General features: G+C 38.9%; 2 long non-coding RNA genes across 2 annotated transcripts; both read right to left on the bottom strand.

Annotated features, from left to right (window-relative positions):
- Positions 1-1,972: 1,972 nt before the first annotated feature.
- LOC117137444 lies at positions 1,973-3,061 on the bottom strand. Its single transcript, XR_004459156.1, has 2 exons — positions 2,575-3,061; positions 1,973-2,518 (listed from the first exon to the last, which is right to left on the bottom strand). It is a non-coding gene; the product is annotated as an uncharacterized LOC117137444 (long non-coding RNA).
- Positions 3,062-10,073: 7,012 nt separating this feature from the next.
- LOC117137460 lies at positions 10,074-11,273 on the bottom strand. The gene is made up of 2 exons (XR_004459157.1): positions 10,415-11,273; positions 10,074-10,355 (listed from the first exon to the last, which is right to left on the bottom strand). It is a non-coding gene; the product is annotated as an uncharacterized LOC117137460 (long non-coding RNA).
- Between the last annotated feature and the right edge of the window lie 11,990 nt (positions 11,274-23,263).

The raw sequence follows: 23,263 nt of genomic DNA, 5'->3' as shown, positions 1-23,263 counted from the left end.
AATATCAGCGATAAGGTGCGAAAAAGATAATAAAACTGAACTCTTAGCTTGATGTTCTCCTTTCGTAGGGCTGTCTATTATTTTGGCTCAAAATTCTCACGAAGGCGTAGACGGAGTTTCATTAAAATAAGATATTCCATGTTAGACTAAATTTCAACACCACCAGTAGGTGTATCAGTTAAGTCTCGGATCGTGCCTTTTCCTTGGCACGAATATTCCAACCTATAAGAAACTCTATCTTATTTAAACGAATAGTAAATAGAGGAAAATCGTCAACTATATGAGGATCTTGCATTTCTCTTGAGTAACGCAAAGATTTTCCGTCATGTTGCGTTAATGATTTTTTTTTTTTTTTTTTGTAGAATAGCGTTTAGTTAGCTCAAGGAAGTAGATAAAACCGGGACAGAAACCTAACCGAAGTTACTGTTACTCTGTTTTCCTCAGCAAAATCCACATTTCCCTTTGCTACACTTAGGAAAATTTTTGGGATCAGTCTTAGTTATGGCCAGTCAGCAATATTAGTATTGACTTGACGTGTACTCCACAACCAATTCTAAACACAAAAATTTTTGGAAGTGAGACAGAAAATTTAAAGAAAGGATTGAAAATATTAATTCGCGAGTCTTAATGAATTTTAAAAAAAAAACTCACTAAGGCCCCACGCGTTGGGCGCCACTTTATCTTATTCATTATTATGATTAACTAAACTGTAACGTGTAACGAATTAAAATGATGAAAGACTGGAGTACCTATACTTGCGGGCGCACGCTTTAGAGGCCGGCTCTAGCTCATGGCAATGGGTGTGGTGATCTTGCTTGTACAGATCTCTTTTCGTTACAGACAACAATTAATAAGATCAAGAAATTGAGCGTGCTTGCAACAACAACAAAATGAAGGAGCTAGAATGCAAAAATCGGAGGAAGGAAATTAATACTTTCGGAAGCGGACAGTTCTAGAATGGGAGAAAAGTTTGAGAATTTTTCGCCGGCGAAGCACAGGTGGAATCGTGTTCGCGCATTGCCCTACCCTACCTTAGACCACTTTCCTTAAGAGCATAGCTCTAGTGGTCCCTTCAGTGCCCTACGTCAGGAGAAACATCAGCCGAGTCAGTATTTAGGTTTTCTTAGAAATTCATATTTTCAAAATCAATCAAGGCTTAATAATTAATAACAATATTTATATTTAAAAATAAGTACATACTAAAGAACCAAGTAAATATACAAATAATATACGGGCTAGTGTAACTCAAAAGATCTAAAGCAAGGTTTATTCACGCAGTTGCGAGATCAGAAAAGGTAGTTCAATTCGATGTTCGAGATCATCACAATTAAAGGTTAAAAATACTAGGGCTAAATATATATATTTTCCATTTTTCATTTAAATCTTTAATAATTTCCGTTCTCTCTATAATCTCTTTCTTAATTTTAATTTTTAATTTTAATTTAATTTATTTTAATTTTATTTATTATTTTTTTTGAGTTTTTATTATACCGAATCTTTAACGAGAAAGAAAGTTAATTCTGTTTGAGAGAGAGCCACTAATAAATTCGGTTAAATTTTCTTTTCTCTTTATATTTCAATTGGCTGCTCTCGCCACTCCATTATCATATATATATTTTTTTAATTGCAGTGTGAATACAACATAAGATGACCTCTAGCAAAATTTATTCGGTTTACAACCGAACATTTCCAATAAGAATAAAATTTTATCAATGAGACTCACTCAACTTTTCACTCCTCGGCGAAAGATCGATCTCCCGGCGCAAATGAGCTGAAACGAAAAGGTGGCTTTTTCCACAAACACTATAAAGAGGCATAATTTTTGGATAACACGACTGCATGAAAAAAAATTTTAAAGATCCCCACTTGAATATTTAAATGAGTAATTTCCGAAAAGGAACTCCAAAGAAAATTTAATTAGCTTAGGTTAGATCACTTACTATTTAAAACTTTAATCACTAATAAGAATTCATTTTTTTTTAAATTCAAGAAAAATTATTAAACGGTATGACCGAGTTTCCTACTCGTGAACCTATTCTTATGGCTTAACGTTAAACCTAAACTACATAGGAATAATTTTAATTTCTGCCACTCTATGTCCAAGATGGCGATCAGGTGGAATTAATACTCTTTAGTAAGGTTAGGTCTGGCTTTCGGCATATCTCAGCGTACACTTAGAAATTTTGTTCGATTCAACTGGAATTTAATTTAATTTCGACATTCTAGACTGCCGATCAAGCCTAAAGAAAATTCTATTCACTCTAACCTCACTCTAAGCTCTACTTAGGCTGCATTTTTATTTGTTTAAAGATCCCTCCTGGTGGCCCCGATTTAGGGCGGTCGCTGTCCGGCTGCTGCGGCTGGTCCTTTGCTCCGGCTCGCTGGAAAGGCGCTCCACTACTCGGCCTGGCGCAGTTGCCGTCTCTCCTTCTGCCCGCCGGTAGCGGATCCGTAAAATCGTAGGACCCGGGCGAAAGTATAAGACGTCCAGCGAAAACCCACCGGGCTTCAATTTCGGCTGCGATTATATTCCGTGTCAAACTACCATCCGTCAATATTTTGAGGTTGACTAACCTGCAGTTTGTCCCAGTCGAAGCTAGGATTTGGCGGCAAAGCGGCGGTGAGAGGGCCGTGACAAACGCCGATCTCTACGGCTTAATATCGCCGGGAAAACACACGCCGGACTTATTCCGCGCACCACTATAAGCGAAGGAACGCCGTATTCTCGATATTTCGCACGACAAAAAAATTCCGTATGACCGCAAGTTAAAATTTTCGACGCACTTTTACAACTTGACGCGTTGACTGTTCAGATCGAAAAGAAGGCGAACCGGAAACATTAGTCGAGGCGTAGGCCATCGGCGGAAATCACGATCAGCTGAACAACACTTTTTCTTCGATAACCGAATAATACCAAACTTATCGGGTGCAGCTAATAAGGGTTGCATCCAGTCTAGTACATTCTAGCTACTTCGTGCTACATCTAGTATGACCTCACATTAGTGTGTCACAGCTGACCGCCCTATCGATTATTTATCGAGATTTTTTTTTTCACCCACTGCTTCAGTCGCCTCTACATACAGTTATCTTATATAATGGTATTTTATGTCTATATGTTTACTATGGAAAGTGTCATTTTTCACCAAGCACTGGGCACTCTGGTTGTCGCTATAAACCTTAGTTGCCTGGGTTTCACCAAATCCCATTTCGTTGACAAATTTCTGAACATACGCCACTTCCTTCGCTGCCATGGAAAGTGACACATACTCTGACTCTGTGCTGCTTAGAGAAACAACTTATTGAGTCCCACTTAATGGCAACTCCTGCAGCAATACATGCCAATCCAGTAAAGGATTTTCGGTCCGTGGTGTCACCAGCCCAATCCGCGTCAACATAGCAATGTATAGGCACACCATTACACATTAATGAGCCAATCAGCGATTGATAGCTGACTTGATTCACCTTCTGACAATCGACCTGCTTCCAGTGGGATGAGATTCGGCTTACAATCCTGCATTGAGTAATGCAATATAATGCTTGTGGCCAATCCTGATGCCACCAATTTCTCCGTCACGTTCAATTTCGATACCCAGGAAATGACTTAGCTCGCCCCCGTCTACGACATCGAATTCTTTTGAAATTGATGCTTTTATATCGCACAGTTCCTCCTTGCTTTAACTGGCTATGATAAGGTCATCTACGTACACTACAACAAGGTTCTTACTTTTTCCAGAATTACGGGTGTAAACACATGGCTCGCTAGGGCATGGAGAAAACCCAATCCTTTTCAGTACTTCATTCAGTAGTTTATTCCATTCTCGGCCGCTCTGCTTCAGTCCATATATAGATTTGTGTAGCCTCAGCACCTTCTTCGGATATCGTTCATCGATGAATCCCTCTGGCTGCCTCATATATACCGTTTCGTGAAGATCACCATTCAAATATGCAGACGAGACGTCCATTTGGTGCTTCTCACCTGCCGGCAAATCCACCAATGACCAGGTTTTCTTAGCACGTAGGCTCTCCAACTCCTTCTGCATTGAGGTTCTCCATTCCTCAGAGTTTCTTATGGTTAAAGCCTCCTTGACGTTTGTTGGAATCGGAACCTCATCCGTACTCATGCCGTTGACCATGTTGTATTGTTTTCGCAGTCTTCCAGGTTTACAAGTGTAAATCTTCTTCGTCCGTCCAAGTCCTCTGACTTCGGTGGCTTCATTGTCGTCAGTGGATGACGCTACTCCTTCTGAATCGTGTTGCTCGACAGACGCTACGTCGTAATCGGGTTCATCTGACACCTGGAAAACATCATCTTGTTTCTTACCCTCAGCAACACAGATTGGAAGGTGCTGCATCTCCACAAGTTGAATATCGGGAGAAGATACTGTTTGCCCTGCCGTCATACCATCATCCTTGTCGTTTTCAAATACAATTACGTCACTAGCAACACAGACATTCTTCCTGGTAGGATTGAACAGGCGATATCCCTTAGAAGCATCAGAGTATCCAACCAAAATATTTTTTTCGCCCTTCGCAGTAAATTTCTTCTTAGTGGATTTATTCAGCACGATAGCCTTCGGCTCAAATATCTTCAGGTGGGACACATATGGCTTTCTTCCAGTCGAAGACTCGAACGGTGTTACATCAGATAATGCTGACGTCTCAGCGCGATTCCGTAGATAAGCAGCAGTGTTGATAGCTTCAGCCCATAGTGAGTCGCCGACGCCTGCGTGAATCATCATAGTCCTTGCCATCTCGACCGGGGTTCGGTTAGCGCGCCCCGCTACACCGTTTTGTTGTGGGGTGTGCGGTACCGTCAATTGTCTCTTTATGCCGTTTTCTGTAAAGATAGATTGAAACGCTTTACTCAAATACTCACGCCCGTTGTCGCCCCTTAATGCTTTCAACTTCTTGCCGCTTTGGTTTTCGGCAAATGCTTTAAACTCCTTGAATTTAGCCAGTATTTCATCTCTCGTCTTTATGAAATACACAAACATGTATCTCGATTTGTCATCTATAAAGGCGAAAAATAGCGTGCACCTCCAACAGACGTCGCTTGCATTGGACCACAGAAATCACTATGCACTAGCTCCAGTACTTCATTTGTGCGATTTCTAGAGGTTTTTGGGAAACTCTTCACACATATTTTGCTTTTTGCAACAGTCGGTTTCTTTTGCGCCACTTAAATAATTTTTCTTAAGTCCGAGTACCATTTCTGGTTTGATCATTTTGTTCAAACTTGCAAAGTTTAAATGACCGAATCTCTGGGGCCACTTTCTCATCAAATTTGTCTGTGCAACGAAACATGCACTTTCAACTTTTCTTTCATTTTGGAACAAAAACAAATCCCTTTGCTGTTCAGCAATCAAAACATCTTTATTCTTATCATTCTTTAAAATTCCGCGCCCGTTTTCGAACGACACACGAAATCCGTTTTTAATTGCCTTCGACACCGACATAAAGTTGCACTGTAAATTCTTTACAAAGACTACGTCGATCAATTCAAATGATGAGTTGCGCCAGGTTATATTCACTGTACCACGACCGTCAGCCATAATATATTTATCGCCAGCCAAAAGAATGCGCTCTTTATGCTCTCTGAAGTTTTTAAACATCGATCTCTCACTGCACAAATGAGCCGTTGCTCCTGAATCAAGGCACCACATATTTATTGGCAATTCGCCAAGCTGTACAGTTGAACAGAGCACAGAGAATGATTTCTCGGTATTTAAATTTTCGCTCTCTCTATGTTCTCCTTTCCTTTGCCTACAGTTTACAGCTTTGTGGCCGCTGCGACCACAATTCCAACAATTAACTGTTTTTTTTCCGTTAGGCAGTTGCTGATTATTTACTTGCACACTCTTCATCATGTCACTTTTCGGTTTTTGTTTCGCAGACCGAATTCCAAATGCACTTTGTTCGCTTTTTGCAGAATGTTCTTCATTTGCCATACGTCTTTGCCCTTCCTCTTGTAATTTTATTTTTAACATTTTCAATGTGGGCAACTCATCGCGCGTTTCTATTGCAACTACGAAACTATCAAACGATGCCGGCAAACTGGACAACAGGAGAATACTAAGTACCTCTTCTTGGATCACCAATTGGATTTCTTTTAATTTTTCGACAACCGCACAAAAATTGTTCACATGACTTGAAACAACTTCTGTTTCAGATATTTTTCGTCCTTCGCGTCGAACAAAGCCTTTAGCTCAGCACTATTATTTTCGTTTTTAACCACACGTCCACACACTACCCCCCATAATTCCACATGAATTAAGACACTCTTCATTTGTACAGCCCACGCACTGTAGTTTTCATCATCAAGCTTTTCTATTTGGTTTATTGATGAACTCATTTTTATTTCGATAATTTTTTCGTAATAAATCTCACAATATTTAAAGATGCCGAATATTCTAATCCGTTTAGAAATATTCACTTTTATGTCCGCGTGAGCTGGGCCCATAACCTATTCGCTTCAAATATTTATTGTGACTGATCTTAAGTACAATATTACTGCACGCAGGCAGCCAAATTACATGCTAAAGGGAATCTCACAATAAGAGAAAAAAGCTTTTGGTTACCACGACCAAAAGAGGGAGACACAGTGCATTGACCTTATTACATACATATTTTCAACACCAACTTTCTGCAGATATTAAATGGCTGAATAGTAAAAAGGCTCCAGGTTCGGACAAAATAGATGGCATAACCTTGAAAAATCTACCACCAAAGTGTATACGGTTTCTTACGTTTATATTTAATGCGATCTTAAGAGTTGACCACTTCCCAAGCCAATGGAAATCTGCAGAAATTATAATGATCCTTAAACCAAACAAGGCAGAAAATGAAGTGACATCGTACCGTCGTCCCATTAGTTTGTTGTCAATATTTTCTAAAGTATTTGAAAAAATACTTTCAAAGAGAATGTTGCCAATCTTGGACGAATTCGCTATCATACCCGAACACCAGTTTGGATTCAGAAGGGGCCACGGAACCCCTGAGCAATGTCACAGAAGATTGGTGGCTTAGAACACGTAGCCATTTATTTGAAAATTGTACTTGCTGGTTAGATGGGTTCTTAGAGCAACATCAACTTCTTTATCTTTCAAGAACCTAGCTAGATCAAGTTTGTGGCGGGAGACGCCATTCGCATTCCATAAAATTATACGAAGGGAGGAAATTTTTTTATTTTGAATGATTAAAATTAGGAGACAAATATCCAAACCTCTCTTTACCTTGGAGATGGTAACGAATAATTTAAAGAATCTGCTAAAACTACAGAACACCTTAGCCGTATTCCGAAAATTTCAGAATAATACAAGAAGCTTTTTCCTAATATTTCCCGGGAACGAATCTTTTCAAAATCCTCAGGTGCGTGACATTCCTTTAAGAACCCTCAAGTAACTGCGAATTAAAATCGCTCATTCAGACAAACCATACAAGTAATAATCACCGAGGCTTAGACGAGATGTATGCCCACTTAAAAAGAAAGTCTACATTTAATAAGCCTCATTACTCAAACGGACCTTTAGACATATTGCACACGGATATCTACACGGTCAATAAAAATTACATCCTGACAATCCCAATTTGACCAATTCTTCAAATTGAAACTCCGTAAATGTAACTAAGGCATTTAAAAAATTCGTTTGCCATTTCGGGGTATTCTCAGGAACCGTTCCTCTTCCCAGAGCAAAATGGCATTAAAATGCACGTGACATCTTTCAACAGTCAAGTAGTAACTCGGCAGTTCAAAGGCTTCGTGCGACAATAACGGAAATCTACCGAATCGTTCTTGCAAAGACGAAGGAGATGATCACAAAGAACTTCAGTCGGAAACACTGATAATGTATAATAACGCGTGCATTAAATTAATACCGTTAGAGCTCTTTAGTGGTCGTACTCATGTTTTCGAAAAAACAGTCAAGTTCAGAAATGAACATGAATTCCTGAACAACCATGAGATTCAAAGTAAACTTTATACAGAATTGTCAGAAAACGCACAACCAAACTGAACGAATCAAGGGAAGATCCCCCTGCCCTACCATCCGTAAGCTCAGTCTTTCGGATAGAAAACAGGAAAAATAAAATAACGTCCCGGTTCACAAAACACACAGTACTACGGGACGATGGACACACTACAAACGAAACCAAACCAAAAGATACACAAACAGAACATCTAATTGGAACTGTTCGACCGACCGTCTTTTACAGTTTGACGATGACAAACGCCCAGTAACTAATACGACCAGGCTATTGTAAAAATCGAATTAGGAACCGCCAGAACGGTGTCCTCTTCTACCACCGTACGACATATTATCCAACGGAGCGAGTACCTACACGAAACTTATAGTCCCTATTAATCAAAATAAATAAATAATGCCTCAATGCTGCCCAACACTAGCAGCAGTAGAACTAAGAGAGACTTAATTAATTGATTAGGTACAACAGTAAAGGCAGTCAGTGGTAATATGGACGCGATAAGTTCACAAATTACACAACTAAATAGCAATACAGATATAAAGAATAAATGTAATGAGGTAATTAATAAATGCATTAACTCGAACCAAAATAGAATTTTTAAAGAATTAAACACAGGGCATAAAGACATGGAACTGGACCTCATTATACATAGAATAGATATTAAAGATCTAAGTTGCACATCTAACAAGCATAGCGGAAAAAGCTATACGGACACATACGGTATACGGTATGTGGTCAGCGCTTTGGCCAGCGTGAGATTTCTGACCATGCATTTATACAAAGCATTTGCGCTCCAAATGTGTCTGTACGTTTGTATATATAATATATTTAAGTGATTGTGTTAGTGAGCACTGATAGTCCGTGCAAAAGTCCATCAAAAGTTCAATCCATCTCTTGAAGAAATTCTAATAATTGCTGAAGTCTATGGGACAACCAAGACGATCGTGTCAGCCCTGAAAAAAGAAATAAAACAACAAGAGAGAATGCTAAAGTCCAGTTCCCCGACTAGCAGAAACCCGTTACTCAGCTAGTAGAAATTCAAACGCGAAAAAGGATCATTTTTCTAGGATATCGAGTAATCCGATCGACTCCCAAACAAAGAACTGATTGAATAAGTGAACGTTGTCACTTCTCAATTCCAATGTAAGCAGAACGAGAAACTTGTAAACCTTAAGATCCAATGCAAAGTGAAATCTGAAATCTTCTGAGCAACAGATTCAGTAATCAATACGCAACGTACGTGCTGGTTGCTAAACTAAAGCTGCAGATGTGTTCCCGAATTGTTTCTCATTTGGTTATACCCCAATACCATTGCTAGAAAATTATAAACAGTGATGATTTTTGTTGCAAACCCAAGGAATGCTTCCAATTTCTTGACGTAGACTTCAACACTTCTTGTGTTTGATATAAAACAGGTTGAATATATTTTCCAGTCGAGCAAAGAAAAATAAGCCATAGGTGCCGTATTTTTATGGATTTATTTTGTATTTTGGAATTTCTGCCTTTTAAAAGCCGACCTATTGCAGCTACACAAAAAGAAAAGTTATAACAGATGACGGAAGTAGGAATCCGAGCAAATTCAAGGCTGTCGTTTGGGGAGCACCTTTCGGCGATCGCGCTATCGAGTCTTGCTGAGCAATAGCATACTCCTCTAGTGCGTCTGCAAGGCAACAATCCTGTGTGCCGCTATTGTAACCATAAGGGGCCAATGTACCCAGAGGGTGTGCTCTAGATTCCTGTCGACTCAGCCTGGGGTAATTCCTGATCATTATCCCGAACGATTTAACGCTGGTTCAGGCAAAATAGATTCACGAAGAACTGAAGACTGAACTGAAGCCAATTGCCAAATCTAACCTTATCTTAGTCTGGAAACCAGCTTTCTAAACTGGACTAGTACGTCTAATTAGCTCTGTGTCTTCAGCTCGTTAGGATTAAAGACTGTTTGCTTTGAGAACAGCACAACCAACATTATACATTAATCTAATAACAAAGTTATTTATTAAACGTTTCAATTGGTTAGACACTTTAATTACTCACTTTGCTTAATAATTTTGAAGTAATTTGTTTTTAAGAAAAACAATATAAGCAGAAAGTTTTATCTTCAAGGAGTTTCACATTTATTTTTATAAGATGTATCTCTACATTTTACATATTATAAATCTTTGGGCTTATAAACTGAATACAATTAAATATTAATTAGACCCGTTAGAAGTTTTCGTTGAGCAGTTCGCACCAAAAATATACATGGATTTGTTGACGTCTCTTTCACTGCCATATATTTTTCCAGCTTTTTTAGCCATTGATCCCAAGAGGTCTTGAGAAATTTTGTGTGCCGATCTTAGGGAAGATGACCATTCTTTTAATCCTATTTCATCCTAAAAAAAATATTGTATCTGCTTAAACGGTAAGAAAGAAAAGTAGTTATTTAGCTTACTGAGTTTGTCAAAATGATTCTGCCATCACGGGTTCCATCATTAATGCGAATTTGAATGCAATTCTCGTTTTTGTGCAGAATGAAATCCGATGATATATCTTCTACTTGGTCCATAAAAATTAGTTCTGGTTTATTATTTCCACTTTCCGAATGTAGCTCCAGCCTAAATGAAAAAGAATTTACTTAAAAAGAATTTATAAAACAAGGTGTCCTATGTCAAATGATGCACTAAACAATTTTCAAATTGTCTGTGCCCACAGTTACAAATTTTAAAGATCTGACGTATTAACGCTTTACCAAATGCCTCAGAAAAATATTTATGTCGCGGTTTACGTATCAATTACCAACAATAACAAAGAGCATTAAGGTATGCAAAATATTTAATTATTATTATTATTGAAGTAATTGCGGATTTTTTAAAAGAAAGTAAATGCATTTTTCATAAAACTTAGAATGAACTTTAATCAAATATATAATTGCCATTTTGTTCGATAACCTTTTGCCATCTTCCTGGCAAATTTAGTATTCCACGCTCATAGAACTTCTGGTCTTTATATGCAAAAAAACTGAACCGAGTGTGATTTTATAGCCTCATCATTGCTGAAAGTTTTACCATGTAAGTAGTTCTGCAAAGATCGTAATAAATGGTAGTCTGATGGGGCAAGGTCAGGGCTATATGGTGGATGCATCAAAAGTTCCCAGGCAAGCTCACTCAGTTTTTGGAGAGTGACCAAAGAAGTGTGCGGTCTAGCGTTGTCCTGGTGGAATATGACACCTTTACGATTGACCAATTCTGGTCGCTTCTCCTTGATGGCCAAAACCAATTTTGACACTGTCTTCCTATTAAGGCTTCATCACCATTTACATCTCGTAACTTTTTATCAACCTGCTCCGCGTTCTTTCCTTTACGGAAATAATAAAGTAAAATATGACGAAAATGCTTCTTTGTGGGCTCCATATTAAAATTGACGCCAAACAAACAAATGTAAACAAAATTTCGCGCACTTGTTTTCTAAAGCAAGCTAAAAGTAACAGCTGATAACTGACAGAAGAAAGAATGCAATTACAGAGTCACAATCCGTTGACAAAATTTGTCAACGCCGACTATCCGCAATTTCTTTTTGGGCAACCCAATATATTATTACTATTATATTTACTATATATAAAAGTAAAGGTTTATATGTGTGGGCTGCCGATCAAATGAAAACAATTCTTTTCGTAAGGGCCTTGCAAACCTGCATACCATCATACTTAGCCTTCAAGAGGCATTCGATGTATCTTAGAGGTGTGTTACCGTCTATGAGCACTGCTGGCACAGTAATAACGGGCTGGTCACTGAATATCGTATTGTTGATCTTTAGCAATATGCCGGCAGATGTAACCCTAATTCAAACTATTGCTGCTCAACAGTAAACATTTAAGTGACGAGCTTGGATTCAAGCGATAATGTTAAAATCCCTCTCTATTAATATTGTCTGCTTTCAAAACAAATGCCGCCAGGCTTGACCAGAGAAATATGACTTAGGTATGTGATACAATGGTGCACAGTTAGTACGCTGGTTTTATCGGCCAAAAAGGGGATAACCTGTCTAAAGGCCCAAATCTAAATAACTGTTGTGAACAGGACTCAACAGCTGATCAGCTGTCGATCGCAGCAAAGCAATGATGCTTGTCTAGCGATTTCGAACGATTTGTTTTTATTGGCTTTAGCGAGCGAGGTTCTTCATCGATGCGATATGTATAATTTACGAAAGCGTAAATTGCAGAGCGAACGCGAAGCCAAAGGTGTTAGGTTCAAGAGTAAAACAGAGATCGACAACGGAGATATTGCTGCACAGTTAAGGGCTCGCATAGTTTAACTGTATCCAAAGTTGGAATATTTAAAAAGTATAAATTAATAATGCATTGGTTTCCCTCTATGTCTCTAGAATCTGTATGGTCAGCCCTTTAGCTTTACAGTTCCTGATTGTCGAGAAGTGACTGACGTATTAAAGTAAACGAACGAAAGTGAAGGCAAACTGTCTTCAGCTCTACCTGAACAGCAGCCCCAAGTCAACGAAATAACATATACCGGCGTCCACTTCGACAGGCGTCTAACATGGCGTTAAGCTAAAGGCCAGCAGTCTTCACGGGATTATAAACGCCCGATCGCCTTGTGTCTGGACTACAAGGTACTGCTCTACAACTCTGGACGTATGGCTCCATCTTTGGGGGAACGCGAGCAAAACCAGCATAGACATCATACAGTGCGCTCAATCAAAGACCCCGCGAACTATCACTGTGGCACAATGATATTCGAAACCAAAACATCCACAGGCATTCACGCAGTAAAAGATAAAATACGCAAGCAAATAGCGTCCTACTATGAAAAGCTCATTACCCACCGAACTCGTCTCGCGAGGAGCTTGACTCGGGCTTTTAACCGAAACAGCTTTTAACGTAACGACTTTCCAAAAGAGCCATAATTTGTCAGGGCTATTTTTTCAGCATGGCATGACTGCTTGTTAGGCTTTAGTATAAGGTTTGATACTCTTATTGTAAGTCTCGAAGTGGAGAACATTCAATAAATAAAAACAAAGTAAAAACACAAAAAAAATTGGTCCGCTATCCAATCCATCTCAAACAGACTGCCCGATTTGTGATTTAAATACACATGGCACTACGTGGTCCCCAGAAGAAAAATTTAATATCCTTTTCTCTAGGGCCCAACATGACTTTATTGACGACTTGCGCGACTTATCGTCGTCGCAAGTTCATTATATTCAAAACTTTCTTGTTCGAATTTTTGAATACACCTTCTTAAAAGTCCTGAAATTGTGTTTCTGTCCAGAGTAACACCTCTTACTGAAACGGAACTTCACACTTTCGAGGTGACATTTGACACAAGTATAGGAATAATAGAGCAATCAGAGAAGTCAACCAAACGAATTCAAGGCAAACTTTCTGAGGCTTAATACTATTATATTTGATTTTAATTGGTCAGATCTTTTCTGCTGCAATTTAAAGACGGATGCCATAAATATTTTCTATGCCGTCAATAAACCAATTCTTAGCTCTTGTGTTCTTTTGTACAATCCGTCGCGAACAAGCCTCCTTGGTTAAATAAAGATTTGACACACCTAAGAAATGTAAAAATGTACTTTAACAAAATTTAAAAATACCGGTTCTCAGTGTCAGTTCACGCAGCCGCCAGCAATTTATAAATTTATATTTGTAAATATGACAACTTAAGAGACAGTTAAACTCTGCGGCAGCTCACAAGTGCAGAAGTCTTTTCTTATCTAAGCTCCCCTCTCTGGCGTTCTCTCTAGTACTCTCTCACCTACACCTTTGAATTAGCGTTCCGCTGTTCGCTCTACATATAAGTAGTCGCTTTATTATTCGCAATGATAGTCATCATTCATAATGAAATATCAAAACCCGGGAAAGATCGCAGGATTCTTTCATGTTACAGACCACTAAGTTTATTATCATGCCTTTCCAAACTGTTCGAAAAATGCCTTCTATCCCAGTCGATTAATTTGCCTTCAACGAAAATCATGGAACATGGAAAGCGATCTAACAGAGTAACATCAGAAATTCGTACAGCCTTCGAGAATAGTGAATATTGCTGCGCGAAATTCGATGTTTGTTAAGCCTTTGACTGCGTCTGGCCCAAAGGTCTCAATCATAAAATTAATCAAGACAATATGCTACAGTCGAGTTCCCCGAGTTCTTATTTGTCGTGATGTTGATTGTCCCGAATTGGCTAGTTGGTTTTTATTCTCTGTTCCAAGCAGATTCCCTAATCTTAAATCATTGTCGACCTAACAACGAGTTGCATGACCCCTATAGCGGATCACGTTCTAACTAAAATAGACTTTATACTATTATCTGTAATCTCGACTCTCTGCCGCTCTTTAAAAAAACAATTCCAACTTTTTTTAAACTCATAATTAGATCTTAATAATATTTATATTTATTATATTTATTTTGTCATTTCTACACTCTTTCTATATTGCGTCTATCTTCTCGCGAATCGATTCGTGCGATACACGGCAACGCCCCTCGGACGGTTTGGCGAGAGGTGTCCGTGGACTCGCGCGTAAATTGATTTTTGCCTATGCTTTGACTGCGATTTTTTATTTTCTCAGAAGCAAATTCAATTGTTCAGCTTACAATGTCGAGCGCCGCCTAACAAGTGTGCCGGGAGAATGTGCCGCTATGAGAATACCAGAAGAATATTCTCCCAACACTTTAACAAATTAATGGAACTGGAGTGCTTGCTACCCCATGATGAGAAAAATTTAAGGAAGTTTTTGGATACTGCGACTAAGAGCATATTCATCATAAAGGAAAAAGGAAAAATATAAACCTCTGCTGACGTAATTTTAGCAGAAATTCTACTGCGGAAATTTTCGCCAGAAGCGTTACAGCTGTATGAACAGCATGTAAAAAAGGCAAGAGCTATACAGTCCACGATATGATAAAGTGTCTCAAATTCAGAGCACAATCAAGTGAAAAAAGAAAAGAATTCGTTCAAAAGAACAGCATGTGCTTTAGATGCTTTGGAAAGCATAATGCTATCGACTGCAGAAAAGAAATTACATGCAATCGATGCTCCAAAGGACACAACAGCCTTCTTCATGAAGACACAAAACGCAGTATCAACAGCAATAGCCTCAAGCAAGGCCAAGACACACTATTAGCTACAGTTGTTGTTTTAGTGAAAAACAAAGCTGGAGGTTACAACGAGTTAAGGGCGCTTATTGACGGTGGATCCCAGAAGACGCTGATTTCAGAGGAAGCAGTAAAAATATTAAGGATTCCCAGAATAAGAAGTACTATAGAGGTCGAAGGTATCTCCCAGACTACTCAATTATCAAAAAATAGCGTCCACCTGACGATCAAACCAAAAATTTCAAGCAGCTTCAAAACATCAACGGAAGCATTGGTTTTACCAACACTCCATAGAGCCCTTCCCAGCAAAAAGTTTGATATTGATATCAACAACGAGCCAAGCAGAATTGACATGGTGATAGGTGTGGATATATTTCCCCTGATTATAATGGAGAAAATAAAAACCATGAATGGAATCTTGGGTCAAAAAAACAGATTTGGATGGATTGTGTCCGGAAATATAACTCGAGCAGCAAAGCAAAAAATAATAAGTGCCAATACAACAATAAATCTAAAGGACCTGGAACGCTTTTGGGAATTGGAAGATGAAGCCGATGATACGATTACAGACAATGCAGAATGCGAAAGAAAATTCCAAGAAACAACTGTCACCAACGAGGAAGGCAGATTTGTGGTTTCAATTCCATTCCACAAAGAGGCAAAGCTGGGAGACTCTTGCAAACAGGCAATGGCAAGGTTTATGCAAATGGAAAAGAAGTTTCAAAGATACCCAAAGAACTGGGCTGCATACAACGAATTCATGAAAGAATACCTTAAGATGGGACATATGGAATCTGTAAAGACTACAGGCCAAGGTAAATACTATTTACCCCATCAAGCAATCATTAGGACTGGAAGCTTAACTACGAAGCTACGAGTAGTTTTTGACGCATCTGCAAAGACGACAATTGGACTAAGCCTAAATGACGTTATTATAGCTGGTCCTAAGATTCAAAAGGATATATTCGATATTCTAATTAAATGGCGCAACTGGCAATATGTTATGGTAGCTGACATTGAAAAAATGTATCGCCAAATAAAGGTTGCTGAGAAAGACCAAGAATACCAATATATCCTATGGAGAGATTATCCAAAATTGCCGATCAGTGAGTTTAAGTTAACAACCGTACTTATGGCACATCGGCAGCACCTTTCTTAGCAGTCCGATGTCTACGAGAGTTGGCAGATCGCTTTTGCCAAGAGGATAGCGTCTTAGCAGAAACAATTAGAGACGACTTTTATATGGATGACCTCATAACTGGTGGAGACACAGTCAACGAGTGCTATGAACTTCAAAGGAAATTGAGACAAGTGATGGAGAAGGCCGGCATGCATCTGCGAAAATGGGTTGCAAATGACGAACGTATTTTAGCCGACATTCAGGACGACGGTGCTACGGAGAAAATCTGCATTGAAGAGAATGAATCGATCAAAACCTTAGGACTTCAATGGGATCCGAAGAAGGATACGTTTACGTTTTCGGCAGAAAACCCAATGCTAACACGCATAACAAAGCGGTTAGTGTTATCACAGCTGTCCAGAATTTTCGACCCACCAGGATGGTTGGCACCTGTAACGATTCAAGGCAAATGTTTCATTCAGGAACTGTGGAAATTACCGATGACTTGGGACGTTGAACTGGAATCCAACTTAGCTAACTGGTGGACGGAATATGCTAAAGGTCTATCATGTTTAGAAGAAATTAGCATTTCACGCTGGACTGGATGCTCCAAAGGTATTATGGAGCTACATGGATTCTGCGATGCATCAGAGAAAGCATATGCATCGGCTGTGTATACAAAAGTAGGCGACAGAGTTACTTTGCTAGCAGCAAAAAGCAAAGTAAATCCTATAAAAAACAGGAAAACAATTCCAAAGTTGGAATTATGTGCTGCGCATTTATTAGCAAAGTTATTAGCGAAGGTGCAGGCTATATGGAGCAACAAGATCACAACGCATGCATGGAGTGATTCGCAAATTACTATTGCTTGGATACAATACAAGCGCAGCAAAGATAGGTTCGTCAAAACTAAAGTGGAAGAAATCAATAAACTAATTCCCAATGTCAAATGGAAGAACGTTAATTCGGAAGAAAATCCAGCAGACGTGGCTTCAAGAGGGATATCACCGCAAGCTCTTAAAATCTGTGAAATTTGGTGGAGAGGGCCAAATTGGCTAGCTATACATGCACAACACTGGCCAACTCAAAAGGAATCGGAAATTGTTGTGGTATCCACATTGATAGAATCCGAATATCTTCAAAACCATCTTTTATCGAAGTATTCATCGATCGACAAACTTGTTAGAGTAATGGCGTATGTATTACGCTTCATAACAAAGCTGAGAGGAAAATCGCAGCAGCCGTCACATCTTACGGTGGAAGAATTAAAGCTAGCAAAGATTGCCGTGGTAAAGATACAACAACAGCTGGATTTTAGACACGAAGTTAGACTACTCAAAAACAAAAAACCATTAGACCCAAAGAGTAATTTACAGGTGCTAAATCCGTTTTTGGATAGTGATGGCGTACTTCGAGTTGGTGGACGATTGCAAAACGCAATGATACCTTATAATGTAAAACATCCAATTATACTGGATAAGTCACATTTGACTTGGTTAATTGCAAATAGAATACAGGAAAATATGCAAACGATCATAAAAAACGAAAAACATCTAATGGAATATGTTGACAATCAGACCTCGGTCATCAATGCCACGGAAGAATTAGTAAGAGCAACTACGATAGAAGAAAACCGGAATTTGGGAAAACTGACCCAACAAGTCAATATAATTGCAGAAACCATGAAGGAGCAGTTTATGGTATATAAGGAGTCAATTAAATTCCTTATGTTATCAAATCAAGTGCGAAACTGGATTGAAGAGGCAGAAAGCCTACAAGCAACAGCGATCTCAATGATAACGGACATTAGTGAAGCAAGAATCCATCCTACACTAATTGCGCCTAACAAAATGCTGGAGGAGCTCGAAAAAGTTAAGCAAAAATTAGGACGAAAACAAATGCTACCGGGTGGAAATTCAGTTATACAATTACCACTGATCTATAAACGTATGAAGGCACAAGCTACGTTGAAGGATAATGTCCTATTCATTAAAGCAAAATTGCCGATATACAACAATCAGGAAACGGATCTCTTTAAAGTAATTGGGATTACCACTGTGGACAAACGGAACAAAGCTTATTCCGAATTTGAATTCTAAATTTTTTGCGTTCAATACAGACATAAACGCATATCACCTAATGTCTGACATGGAAATTAACCAATGCAGACAAGAAGATTCGACCACATGGCTTTGCGAAAATAATTGGGCATGGAAAAACGCGGATGATCACTCTTGCGAAATATCACCATTGAAACCAAGCAAGGCACACTCAAGCGAAATGATGGAATTCCAAGGCAATTCGTTCATCAAAGAGATAAGTGGATCCAACCGTTGGCTATTTAGACTGTTTCGGAATACAACAGCTAATATAAGATGCAACTAACAGCATCAAGTTATAAGACTGCCCAATCAAGGCATTATACAACTACTTACAGGATGCACAGCAATATTAGGAGATACAACAATAATTACTCCTCAAAAAGTAATTTCGACAGCGTCTGCAATGTCTATCTTTCCCAGTTTACGAATTATAGACGACAAGGAGACATGGAACGTGGTCCCGCTGAAGCACTTGATTGTCAACAATGCGCATAAAGACTCCGAAAAATAACAAGGTACACATTGATGTACACTTGATTTTCCACACGGCAAGCGGACACACGGCTCTAGGGTTGACAACGATTATCATAATTATATTGGTCATTTAAATCCAGAGGCAACGCATAGATGAGAGACGACTACTGGCCGTCACACTTTCCCGCCCCCAAAAAAAGAATTTTCAAAAGCGTTTCTTCGACATCTTTCGGAAACTGTTTAATCAGTTTGGCCTTAACAGAAGGGAGCATTATCCTGCTGGAGTATGATGGACTCCCCAATCAACTTATCACCAGGGGGGAATGCATGATTATTAAGTATATATAAGTATTTTCTTTTCTTCTATTCCATCAACAGGAACCAAAGCTCCCAAGGCAGTGAAGGCTACGCATCCCATAACATACTGGTGCCGCTTTTTTCCTTTATTGTTTCGGTAATTTAACAAAAAATTTTTTTTGAGCAGTGAAACTCAAAAGGTATTTCATATCTTATGATATAGATTTCTGCTCCTTCTTTGGCAACCGATCGGGGAATTTGTAGAACATTCTGCTTAAACTTCCGTAAAATATAACCATCGTCCTTTTGAGTTGTTTTACGTGGTCGGCCACTACGCGCAACGATTTTGGTTGTGAGTGTTTTTTATATTTATTTATTCGGTAATACACAGTTGCCCGTGGAATTTTGTATAAATCAATGATATTTTGTACCGAAATACCAGAGTTATACTTAATTATTATTCTTTAATTTTTTATAAATACGCTCAGTTCCTTTGTTTTTCCAATGTTTAACAAATTTATGAATGAAATAAATGTAGGTAGTAACAGGTTATCAAGAACAAATGTTCAATTTATATAAAAAAAGTCAAAAATTTGATATTCTTCGAACAACAGATCAATGCGAACTAATTAAATGTGATGTCTAAATACTTTTGCCATCGCCCAACTCGTTGTCTGTCTAGCTTTCTTATCAGCAGACGGATAATTGAAATGATAAGCGGCAAAACATACCTCTCGCGTGCACTCTTTAGTTTATCATCAAGAGTTCACTATTTATTTGACTGTACTATGATAAGCTTGCAGTTGCAAGCTAATAGTGTCTATATACTTATGGCCACTAGTGTAGTTATTAACTAAAAAATGAAACGAAACCCCAATACCGCACAGATATCCGATGCAAATGTAATATTATCTTACTTAGGAAGGTCAAAATAATTCTCAACAATTGATATGGAATCAGGATTTTACCAAATTTCAATGAAAGAGTCAGAAATTGAAAAAGCAGCCTTTTCTATTAACAACGGGAATATGCTATTTGGGTTAACATACGCTCCTAGAATATTTCTAAGAGCAATTGATGATATTTTTCAAATACAACTGAACATAATTATCCTCATCTAATTCAAATAATAAATATTTTACATTAAGCTAACATGAAAATCTCTCTTGAAAAATCTAAATTCATTAAATTAGAAACAGCTTTTCTTGGTTATATTGTTCCTCACAATGTAATTAAAAGAGATCCTGAAAAAATTTCCAAGAAACCGAACAACTTTACGCCACAAATAAAAAAGAATTGTTAGCCATAGTGTGCGCTCTTAAAAATCTCAGAAACTATTTATATGGAGTAATCGGTTTAGAAATACAAACAGTCCGAATGGCATCACTTTCCATTGAAACAGGCCCTCTCCTGGCACCGTAAATGCCGTATACTGCCGGCTCCCTGCTTCCAACGGAATCTGCTAGTATCGGTCCTTCAAGTCCAGAATGCTTATGTACTTTGCCTCCCTTGACTTTTCCAGGATGTAGTTTATCATCGGCAACGGGTACGCGTCCTTCACGGACCTTGCGTTTATCTGCCGGAAATCCACGCACAACCTCCATTGCCCTGTTTTATTTTTCACCATCACTATCGGTGTGCTGTACGGGCTTCTAGACGGCTCGATACATCCTTTTTGTAAAAGCTCGTCGAATTTGGCGTTGATCTCCGTTGATCTTGTGCACTGCCACGGTTGATGTTCCTTATACGCTTCCTAAACTGGTCAACTCAGGAATTCGTCAAAATATTTCTCCGAGAAGTCCGCAGCCCCCCGCTGAGCCAACTCGTTACGTTCAGTCCGTCGCAATTTATTCAAGCTCCCACTCTCGTTAGGAAATCCCAACCCAATACTAGAGCGTCGATTATATTGTGTAAGATCAGCAGTTGCATCCAAACGGTCCTCTTCCCGAGTCCTATGTTGACTTCGATCAGCGATGTGACTTCTTTATACCGTCCATCTCCCATTCTTACTTCTCTCCTCGTAGGTAAGACCTCTCCTGCCACCTGCAACCTGTCCTCCAGCTCCTCGCTAATAAAGCTAGCCGTGGCTCTAGTGTCCACCGTGGCCTTAATTTCCACTCCGTCTATGAGCACTGTGGCGGACAGTTGCCTTTCTTCCGCATTCAGGTTGACCATTAATTTTTCTGTGAGTCCGTTCTAGATCGAATCGTTCCCTTTGGGAGTGCAGCTCTTCGAACTCGTCGGCCAGGGCCATCAGGGCATTCAGGTGTCGGCACTCGTACGGGAGTATAAACATGCATAAGGCTGGAGTGTTGTTCTCCCTTATTCTCCCCAGCGTCTCGATCTGCAATCTACAATCTACAATCCTAAGGGTCGCATTAGGGTCTGTATGTCCACCATATAGTCCTTGAAGATCTCGTCATGTCTCTGCTTCCTCTACCTGACCTGGTCCGCCAGCTTCGTCCTGAAAGCTTTGTATGAACTCGGTCCATATCTCCCAGAACTTAATGTTGGCAATGAACCACTTCAAAGCCCTGCCCTTTGGTAGTTCCGGCATCGCTCTTGGGATCTGCCACCTTTGCGTAATCCTGTGGTGCTGCCCTTGTATTCTCCTGCCTATCCCTACACACCCACACTTTTGCAATATGTGATATTTTATCATATTTTTCTTTGTCTTGTAAATATCCATCGATCTACCAAAAAATTTGCCCCGCCCACAAGCCCCAAAAACTTCCGCGCCCACATTTTTGAAAATGTTTTCATATTTCTTCACCTACAAACCGCCCAGAACTGTGATATGTTTTCTTATTTATTTAGTCTTGTAAACTTCGAACGATTTTCAAAACAACTTTTTGCCACGCGTACTAATCGCTCAAAACTAACACAACTACACTTTAGCAAAATGCGATATTGTATCATTTATTTATTTGTCTTGTAAATTTATATCGATCTGCAAAAATTCTGTTTGCAACACCCACGCCAACGACATAAAACCTCCCAAAATTGACACATTTTGGATATTTTTTCATAATTTTATTATACATTTAGCCACGCAGACTCTAACACTCAAAATCTGCCCAAAACTGACACGCCCACATTTTGGAACACTCTTTAAATTTGTTTTCGATTTATTCACCAATATCTATAGATATCCCAGAAAAATTATGAAATTTCGAGTTCGCATTTTCACTAGCTGAATAACGGGTATCTGATAGTCGATTATAACATTCTGTCTTGTTTATATTATTATTCTTACATTTTCAATATTTTTATATACACATTTTTTAGCAAACTTTCAAGATTTATTATATATATACTCTCGAATTTGTTTATAATATTCTATATATTATATTATATTTATATTCAAAACCAACCAAACGGCTCTATGACGGAATATGTCTCAATGCCTTGTAAGTTGTCAGTGATCCGGGCTAGGAACCCGTTGACTATCGAACAGGCTCACGAAAGGGCAAAGTTTTATGTAATTTTTATAATAATATAATTATAACATAATTTTTCTTTGATATCGATAGATATAGGGGAATAAAATGAGAAAAAATTAAACATTGTTTAAATTGTGACCGACTTTGACCAACAATTTTTCAAAAATGTGGGAGTCTCAGTTTTAGGCGACCCAAAATGGGTCAACAAACTTTATAGTTCCTGAGATCTCGACGTTCAAGCGGACACGACGTTTACTACCTTGGACTTGCCATGTGCGTTCCACCATATTCAAATGAATCCCGGAGACACTGCCAGCATTCTCGGTTGAAAATAGCCACTATTAATTCACTAAAATGCCCTTCGGTCTCAGAAGCGTGCCTGCTACATTTCAGCGTGTCAAGGACAATATCCTCGGCAAATTAATTGGAGATGCCTGCCTAGTCTACCTGGACTGTTTTCAAGAGGCTACGTACAACCTACAAATAAAGTCGAATTTCTTCGGATAGAAGGACACGTGGTCTCCCAGAAGGGTATAAAACCGAACCCAAATAAAATTGTAACAATTATACCAACAAGTTGCTGTGTGTGATGACCGAATATGTGTACATCAATCGCTGATGAGGCACCGGGATCATCCATAATCCATCCATAGCCGAGCAAAAATTCAACGAAGATCGCCAATACGAACTCGGACGAAGACGCATTTGGGAGAGGCAAAAGTTGTATTTTGTAATAAAGAGATTCATTCTCATT

The sequence above is a fragment of the Drosophila mauritiana genome, chromosome 2R (assembly GCF_004382145.1).
Source record: "Drosophila mauritiana strain mau12 chromosome 2R, ASM438214v1, whole genome shotgun sequence".
In the NCBI taxonomy this organism is placed as follows: domain Eukaryota; kingdom Metazoa; phylum Arthropoda; class Insecta; order Diptera; family Drosophilidae; genus Drosophila; species Drosophila mauritiana.
Note: the sequence above shows the minus strand (reverse complement) of the source record. Positions and strands in the feature narration are given on the sequence as shown.